The sequence below is a fragment of the Halyomorpha halys genome, unplaced genomic scaffold (assembly GCF_000696795.3).
Source record: "Halyomorpha halys isolate HHAL.00 unplaced genomic scaffold, Hhal_1.1 Scaffold70.1, whole genome shotgun sequence".
NCBI lineage: Eukaryota > Metazoa > Arthropoda > Insecta > Hemiptera > Pentatomidae > Halyomorpha > Halyomorpha halys.
Window position 1 is genome coordinate 963,631 of NW_027108636.1, and position 8,425 is coordinate 972,055.

Sequence of the window (8,425 nt, forward strand, 5' to 3'; positions counted from 1 at the left end):
TGGGGATAAAACAGAAAATAATTTTTTATTGGAGAAGTTTGTCGGGGGGTGCGGTCAGCAAAGAACAACATAAATAAACAAAACCATATTTATTTATTTTATCCCGACGTTTCGACCTGAGTTTCAGGTCTTCATTAGGGGTTGTGGCGTAGAAGGTAGGCCTGTAACTAAATAAATATGGTTTTGTTTATTTATGTTGTTCTTTGCTGACCGCACCCCCCCGACAAACTTCTCCAATCATTAATCTACGGTCTACTATCTACACCTTATATTTTTTTAATATTTGAAATTTTCAAATTGTTAAATTTCCCAATAAGAAATAGTAATGTATAGTAATTTTGTTAATTTTTTTTCACTATTTATCCTAATACTTTCTTAAATCCGAACTTTTTAGCTATCCAAACACTCCCCTGCAGCAATTAGTTGGTACTGCCAATATTACTCTGTACATACCCAAAATATAAATTTTGAACTCTTGTAAAAAAAAAAAAATGAGAACATCTGTGGATCAAATTTGCCTAGGGACGGTTTTAATCCCCTTCCAATAATTTTTTTTTAAAATTTATTTATTTTATACCAGATCGGCCTGGTGGGCCTTACATGGTTGAAATAACCGTTACAATATATATATATATTTAACTTGATTATGGGGGGGGGAGGAGTATAGTCTCGTACAAAAGTACCAATCAATATACAATGTTATAATTAAAATTAAAAAAGTTAAAATAAGTAGATAAGAATAATGCTTCTCAATAAAAAAAATTAATGATTTTTCTAGACTCAACAGAACAAACAATTGCCCTCTAATCGTAAAAAGAAACAATTTAATTTGAAAAGGAACGAGAGAAGAGAAAAAATAAAAATAAATAAACAATAGTAATAAGTAAAATATAGGTAGTGTGAATAATGAATTAATAAATATAGAATTTATTACAGAACGTCCAGATTTTTTTGGTAACCCAGCATTATAGAAAATATAATCTAAAACATAAAAATAACCACAATTAATAACTTCAACTTGTTAGGCATTCTCATTAGAAGAAGATGGTAGCAAGGGTAGCAAAGGTGGATAACAGCATTATTTTTAATAAAACTTGATATGAAGAAAACCATGTATCAAGAAAGAATGAAATTACATCAAAGAAAGAATTAAAGCCAGACTGCAAAGAGCTGAATTTAACAGAACTAAATATTAAAAAAGAAATTAAGCATAGATAATACAGACCAAACTAAGATGAAACTTGAATTCTTAAAAAACAAACAAACAATAAAATGGTTAATATTAAATTCTTTTTATGTTTTTTTTTCCTCTCCTCCCTCCTTGTCTAATTTTTTACCATTATTTCGTTTTATTTCTTACCTCTCCATATAAGTTACTTTGAGGTTTTAACTCTATTTTGTTTTATACAGTTTATTTATCTCTGTGATTTTATTTTTAATATTTAGTTCTGTCAGATCTAAGCTCTTCGTTTCTTTTGTATTTGTCTGACTTTCAAATTTTCTTTGAATGTAATTCATTTCTTATTTAATTGTTTTGCTATGTGAAATGTCAGTGCCTGTAGTATGAGGAAAATGAAAGAAAAATAAACTTAACTAGAATTTTTTTAAAGTTTTTCATCCTTTGTTCGAATAAAACTTTTAGCTTTAGATCAATAAACTACGCAGTTGAGCTAAACCATCAAATTCCTCCCGAATCCAATCCTTACAGTCCAAAATCCTTCGTAAAATCCTTAATGCTCCTTACTTTGTCACAAATCAAGTCATCCATCAGGACCTCAATTTTCCATATGTTGGCGATTTGGCCAGAATCAGATATCATTCCTTCCATGATAAACTTCTCAATCATCCAAATCCACTTGTTTCTAACCTGGTTTCTCCTTCATTACCTAATAATTCTCATAGGCGTCTGAAAAGAAGATGGCCTCGAGATCTTCTCCTCTAGAAATATTATTGGAGTTCTATCAGTGAGTAGATTCTCCACATGTTTGTATCATGTCACTATGTCACCTACAGCAAATTTACTTGTTATATATATTTGTATACAGTTGTAAGTAACAATAGATAAATTATTAAAAAAAAAGATCAATATATATAAAAGTCCTCTAAAAAATTATGTAGTCCATTATAGAAAATTAAGGTGATATGATGGATTAGTAGAATATAAATTTTCAGATCACTATTATTTTAAGCACCTTATATTAAATCACAAAGACACTAATTGGGTCATTTCATATGGAAAGTCAGTTTTCACCAGCGCCGTTACTTAGTAAAATAACTTTATGAAATCAAAGCTCTTTTATTCAAAACATTTACCCTCATTTTTCCTAACTTGTTATCATCTTTTAATTCTATAACTGAAGAACTCAGAATGTTGTGAATAAATTAATTCTAAAAAGAGCTTTTGAACTGAAAAACATTTTAAAAAATTTAGTTTTAGTGGAACTCCACTAACGCTTGTTGAACAGATTCGATACTTAAGACTCCATCTTGACAAGAGACTTACTTGTAAACCACACACAAGTCTGAAACGACAAGACTGCTCGTAGATTCCGATTGCTACAACACTTACTTGAAAAACGCTCTGAACTTCCCGTTCACTACAAAAAATTAGTATACACTACGATAATCAGATCAATTTGGACATATGGAATTGAGCTCTTGGTCTCTACCAAACCATCAAATTCCTTCCGCATCCAATCCTTACAATCCAAAATCCTACGTAAAATCCTTGATGCTCCTTATTACTTTACAAATAAACTCATTCACAAAGACCTTTACATCCATTCGTTGCCAATTTGGCCCAAAACAGATATGCGTCTTTTCACTCCAAACTCCTTAACCATCCTAACCTATTAATTCTTAATCTTTCATCCTTAACAAACCCTGATAATCCTCCGAGGCGTCTGAAAAGAAGATGGGCACGGGACCTTATAATTTAAATTAATGTTTGAAGTACCATCAATGGGTGGTTCCTTCCCAAGATTTTCAAGTCTATATGAAACATACAACATATTTACTTATTGTATTATTTTGTACAGTTGTAAATTACAATTAAAAGTTTTAAGGAACTTGTCCAAAGATCTGAATAGATGGAAATTTGTTGGAGATAAGTCTGGCGAAGAACATTGGTGTAGTACTCCGTACAACTCGTTTAGTTTGTTCACTATCTGTCGTGAAGCATGAGATCTGGCGTGTAAGAGTTTAGGTACCTTCTAATTAGCAAATGCAGGTAATTTTGTATGCATTATGCCAATATTACTGCAGTACGATGAGATGTGACGGCTTCACCTCTGGATAAAAAGGACAAATGAATAATTCCCACCATCGACCACCACACAGAAACCAATTTTTTTTTGTGCAGATTTGGTTCTGGCATGTGTCCTAGTCTTTTGTCAATATTTAACCACTGACCTGACTGCCACCTGTTGTCATATACAATCCACTTTTACACAAATGTGATTATCCTTTCGAAAAAGGCTCGTCTTTTGCCTAATAAGCAGTGGAACGCATCTCATATTGCTTCAGCTGCTGCCACTCATCATGTTCAAGAGGTACCCATAGATTATTTTTTCTTTACCAATGGTCTTTGACTGTCGAGAAACTGTCGATGCATTTGTATTCAGTTGTGCAGCAAGTCATTTTAAGTTAAAACTGTTTAATATGCCTTTTCTTCCACAGTAATCTTCTATAATAATCATCAAATATTAAGGATTATTTTATTTTTTCGTTGTTGGTTGAATACTAAGGTTCATGAAATTTGTTTATCCTTTATATGAATATAAATAGTTCTCATTGCTTGACGTACTGTATGTAATATGTTTATATTTAAATTGTTAAGTAAAATTATTAATTATTTTATTCCAGTTCAATTAAACTCACCATCTCCTATATCCACCTCCTATAAAAAAACCTACGCCCTATATACGCCCTCCTATAGATATATCCTTCTTCAGCAAATCCTTCGTCATACGTGCAACCTCCTACTGGAATTCCCTCCTCATCTCCGTTCGTTCCTTTAAACAACACTTATTCCTTCACTTATTGCAGAACCAAACATCCGCATCATTATAAACAATATAATTAAGCATATATTGACTAACATTATAAACTGAGATCTCAATATAATATCATTTTACTTACTGGAAACTTTTAAATGCTTGCCAGACAAATTTTTTTTTTTAATAATTTATTTATTTTTATTTACAACTGTATACACATATATACAACAAGTAAATTTGCTGTAGGTGACATAGTGACATGATAAAAACATGTGGAGAATCTACCCACTGATAGAACTCCAATAACATTTCTAGAGGAGAAGATCTCGAGGCCATCTTCTTTTCAGACGCCTAGGAGGATTATTAGGTAATGAAGGAGAAGCCAGGTTAGAAACAAGTGGATTTGGGTGGTTGAGAAGTTTATAATGGACGGAACGGTATCTGGTTCTGGCCAAATCGCCAACATATATGGAACATTGAGGTTCTGATGGATGACTTGATTTGTGACAAAGTAAGGAGCATTAAGGATTTTGGACTGTAATGATTGGATTCGGGAGGAATTTGATGGTTTAGTGGAGCCCCAAAGCTCAACTGCGTATGTCCAGATAGGCCTTATAATAGTCATGTAGATCAGTCTTTTGTAATGGATTGGAAGTTTAGACCGTTTGTCTAGTAAATGTTGTAATAGTCCTAATCGACGAGCAGTTTCATGTCTTTTTAGTGTTGTATGAGGATTCCATGTCAGTTTGTCGAGATGTAGTCCTAAGTAACGGATCTGTTCGATAGGAATAAGTGAGGTATTATTAAAGAATACTGTAAGGCAAGAGGTCATGGGTTTACGTCGAAGGGTAAAAGACAAAAATCTAAATGTATGATGTACGTATTTATTCTTAGGGGACATATGTCCCAGAATAAAATTATTTTTTCATTTCATCTCTCATAGGTTATGATCAAGTCTCAGATTTTTATGCAATTGCGTATTTATTTTTTAAACTACTAATAAAAAATCTTTACGAATCAGTGTACCATTGTACCAGGAGCAATTAACCACGTAATTATAAGTGCATACAAATATGTACCCATCACGTCTGTTTTTTTTTTACTTATTTAATACCGGTAATAAATTAATAAATTATATTAATATAATCGGGCACACATGCTTGATATAACCTTTAGATTTTTTTTTTATTGATTGATTATGGGAGAGAGGGGGGTTAAAGTCTCATACAAAAGACAAAAAAAATACGATAAAATAAATAGATAAAAATAATATTTCTTAATAAAAGAGAAAAGTAAAATTAATAAAAAAAATAACGACATTCGTAGACGTAAAAAAACAAACAATTGTCCTCTAATGGGTAAAAAAAACACCTTAATTTGAAAAAAGAAAAAAAATAGAAGTATTGTGAATAATAGAATTAATAAATATAGAATTTATAACAGAATGGCTTGCAGCAGCCTGGACTTCAGTCTTCGGGTTGAGGATGGGTTTCCCAAATTGTAAGTCACTGCTCCTTTAACTGTCGGCAACTGGAAAAACGGTCCATGGACCGTTTTTTTTATGTAATCCTCTATCGACTCCATTTTTAATTCCGGATGCAATTGGCTATTTCTTATGAACCAATGAGCATCCTCTGCGATTATCACGCCTATTGATATAGGAAGATTCTTATCCAAATATAAGTATTATAAAATAGAATTTTCAGAATCAAATTTAGACAATCTAATTGATTTGTGTTTCATTGTCAGTTAGTTTTTAAATGAGAATTTACTTGCATTAATAATTTAAAATCCCTATAACTTTCATATTTTAAATTTTCATATTGTCTCACCTTGAACTTAATTATTTCGTTGTATCTCTTTTTATTATTATTATTATTTATTTTTACTTAATATGTATTTACTGTATGATTGTGTACTTACATCCCTTATACATATTGTTTAATGTGGCAGAATGTATTTCTTTCTTTTTTCTTTTAAACTGTTTTATCGTTGTCAATTATACTTTTAAAATACAATTATTGTTGTTAATTTTATGTTTTTTTTTTTTTATTTTGGTGTTTTAGTTAAGAAAATGATTCATATTACGCTTTAACTGTTTATTAGAAGTTATTTACCTATTTTTGATTATGGAAAAAAAAAATTTCGTTTTTTTTTTTTTTTTTTATTCCCTTCTCCTATTTCTTTCTTTATTATGCTATTTCTTTGCTTATTATGTTAGCGGTATTAATGTTTTTTATTTAAAAGTTTCTAGCTGTATATGTTATGTTTCTTCACTTATATTTTACGGGTTTTTAATGTATGGAATTCCAGGTCTTGGTTATGAAATTATACCACCTCTCTTACGGCCCCTTACAAAAAACATCCAAATTAGAGCTTACACTTTGTTTGTTATCCTCCCTAAGACGCTTCATATATACAATGCAAGAGAGCATTAGAGACCAGTGGTCATTATGATCCTGAGCAGAGCGTACCTTTCACTAAAAAGAAGAGAGACCCAACAAGGGAGATGTTCGTGGCCCGCCGAAGGCCAGGTTTCAAAGTCACTGAACGCCCTTGGTTGTCTTGACCTCCGGGCTGCTCCGCATTGAACCATATGTCTATCTGTCCTATTAGTCATATATGTATATATTTATGTCTCCATCATTAGGCCTGTATGGGTATGTTTATTTTACAAGGGCGTTAACATAGACATTTTTCTCACTTAGTCCCCAATAGTTTCATAAAAAAAAAAAAAGTTTATATAGCCATATCTCACAGCTTTCACTTATCACATGAAATTTCAATTAATTCTCGCTCGCTTTAAATCTTTCACTATTGCATTACTTTTCAATACTGATTTTGCAAAATAGGCTTTCAGTTCACAGACTGACTAACACGTACTTTTAGCACGTAACACGTACTTTTAAGAAATTTTAACTCCGTCAGAGATATGCAGGCCTCTTGTAAAGGAAGTCAAAGATAAAAGGCAATCTATGTGGAACGAAAGCCCAATGAGCAAATTAAAAATTATTAAAAAGGATGTCAAGTCCTGGGGTACCTCCAGTCGCAAATGCCGTAGAGAGGAGGTTGTACTGACCAGGCTGAGAATAGGTCACACGAGGCTCACCCACTCCTATCTTATATCAAAAGAAACACCTCCGAACTGCCAGTATTGCAATAACAATTTAACAATAAGCCATGTTTTCCAACGATGCCCATATTTTACACCACACCTCAATAGCATGGGACTAAGCCAAGATATCTCAAAAACCATTGGAGACGATGATAAGGCAATAGAATTGGTGTTCCAGTTTTTAAAATCACAAAATTTACTGACAAATTTAACGAATATTAGCAAAATTAAATAAAATATAAATGGCGTTGATGACCAATGAAGTTTGGCGCCACTAAACAACCAAACAAACAAACAAACGTACTTTTAAAAATATTTCTCGTTGCGAAATTTAAATTGTTTTCTTTTGTATCTATATCTAGTTCGTAGAATAACTCAAAAAAAGTATTACTCAGAATAATTTGGAAAAAAAAGTACAGGTATTTGAAAAATGATATCTCGGTAAAAATAAAACTTAAATAATTGAGTTAAAACATTTTTCTCTACTTTAAAATACCATAGTATTTTTTTTTTTAAATAAACAAGATTTTAGGGTTTTCTTGAATAAAATGCACCTGAAATATTATAATGCCTACTTATAAAGGACATTAATGTTACCCGTTGTACAGTCAAGTTTAACACCGATTTCAACAGTTTTGAAAAAAAGGAATTTTAAAAATATTTCTCACAGTAAAATTTTGTAGTTTTTTCTTTAATATAGCCACAACTTGCACTTATCACATGAAGTTTCAACTAATTATCGCTCGCTTCAAACAATCTGGATCATTCAGTTCAGGTAAGACGGCGTTCTAGGTGAATTCCCAGGTATCTTACTGTTGCACTGGCAGGATTCCATTTCACAGGTACTTTCTTACTTCTATGATTCCCAATAATTGATTTTGATTCACCAAATGACCATATTTGTCTGTATTTTTTATTGACTCCACATAATTATTCATTATATTACTATCAGAATTAGCAATGTATGTGTGCTTAGTAATAGATATTTTTTATTAAGATATTAGATCCTCATTTTTATCATCTTGTTTTATTCTCATTATTATATTAATTCACTAATTATAAATTTATTATTCACTTCAAAGTCCTCTGAGTTAATTTTATTATTATTATTTTTAATTTATTTTTTTTTTAAGATTATTATTTTACTTTTATTCCAATAGATAGTTACAGATGTAATTTTTTAAATGAATAAAAATACGCAATGGCCAGTATGGGAATTTTGCTACATTAGGTCCTCCTGTTAATGATAACATTTTCAAACATTTTTTTTTTTTTTAATAATTTATTTATTGATATTTACAACTGTATACAC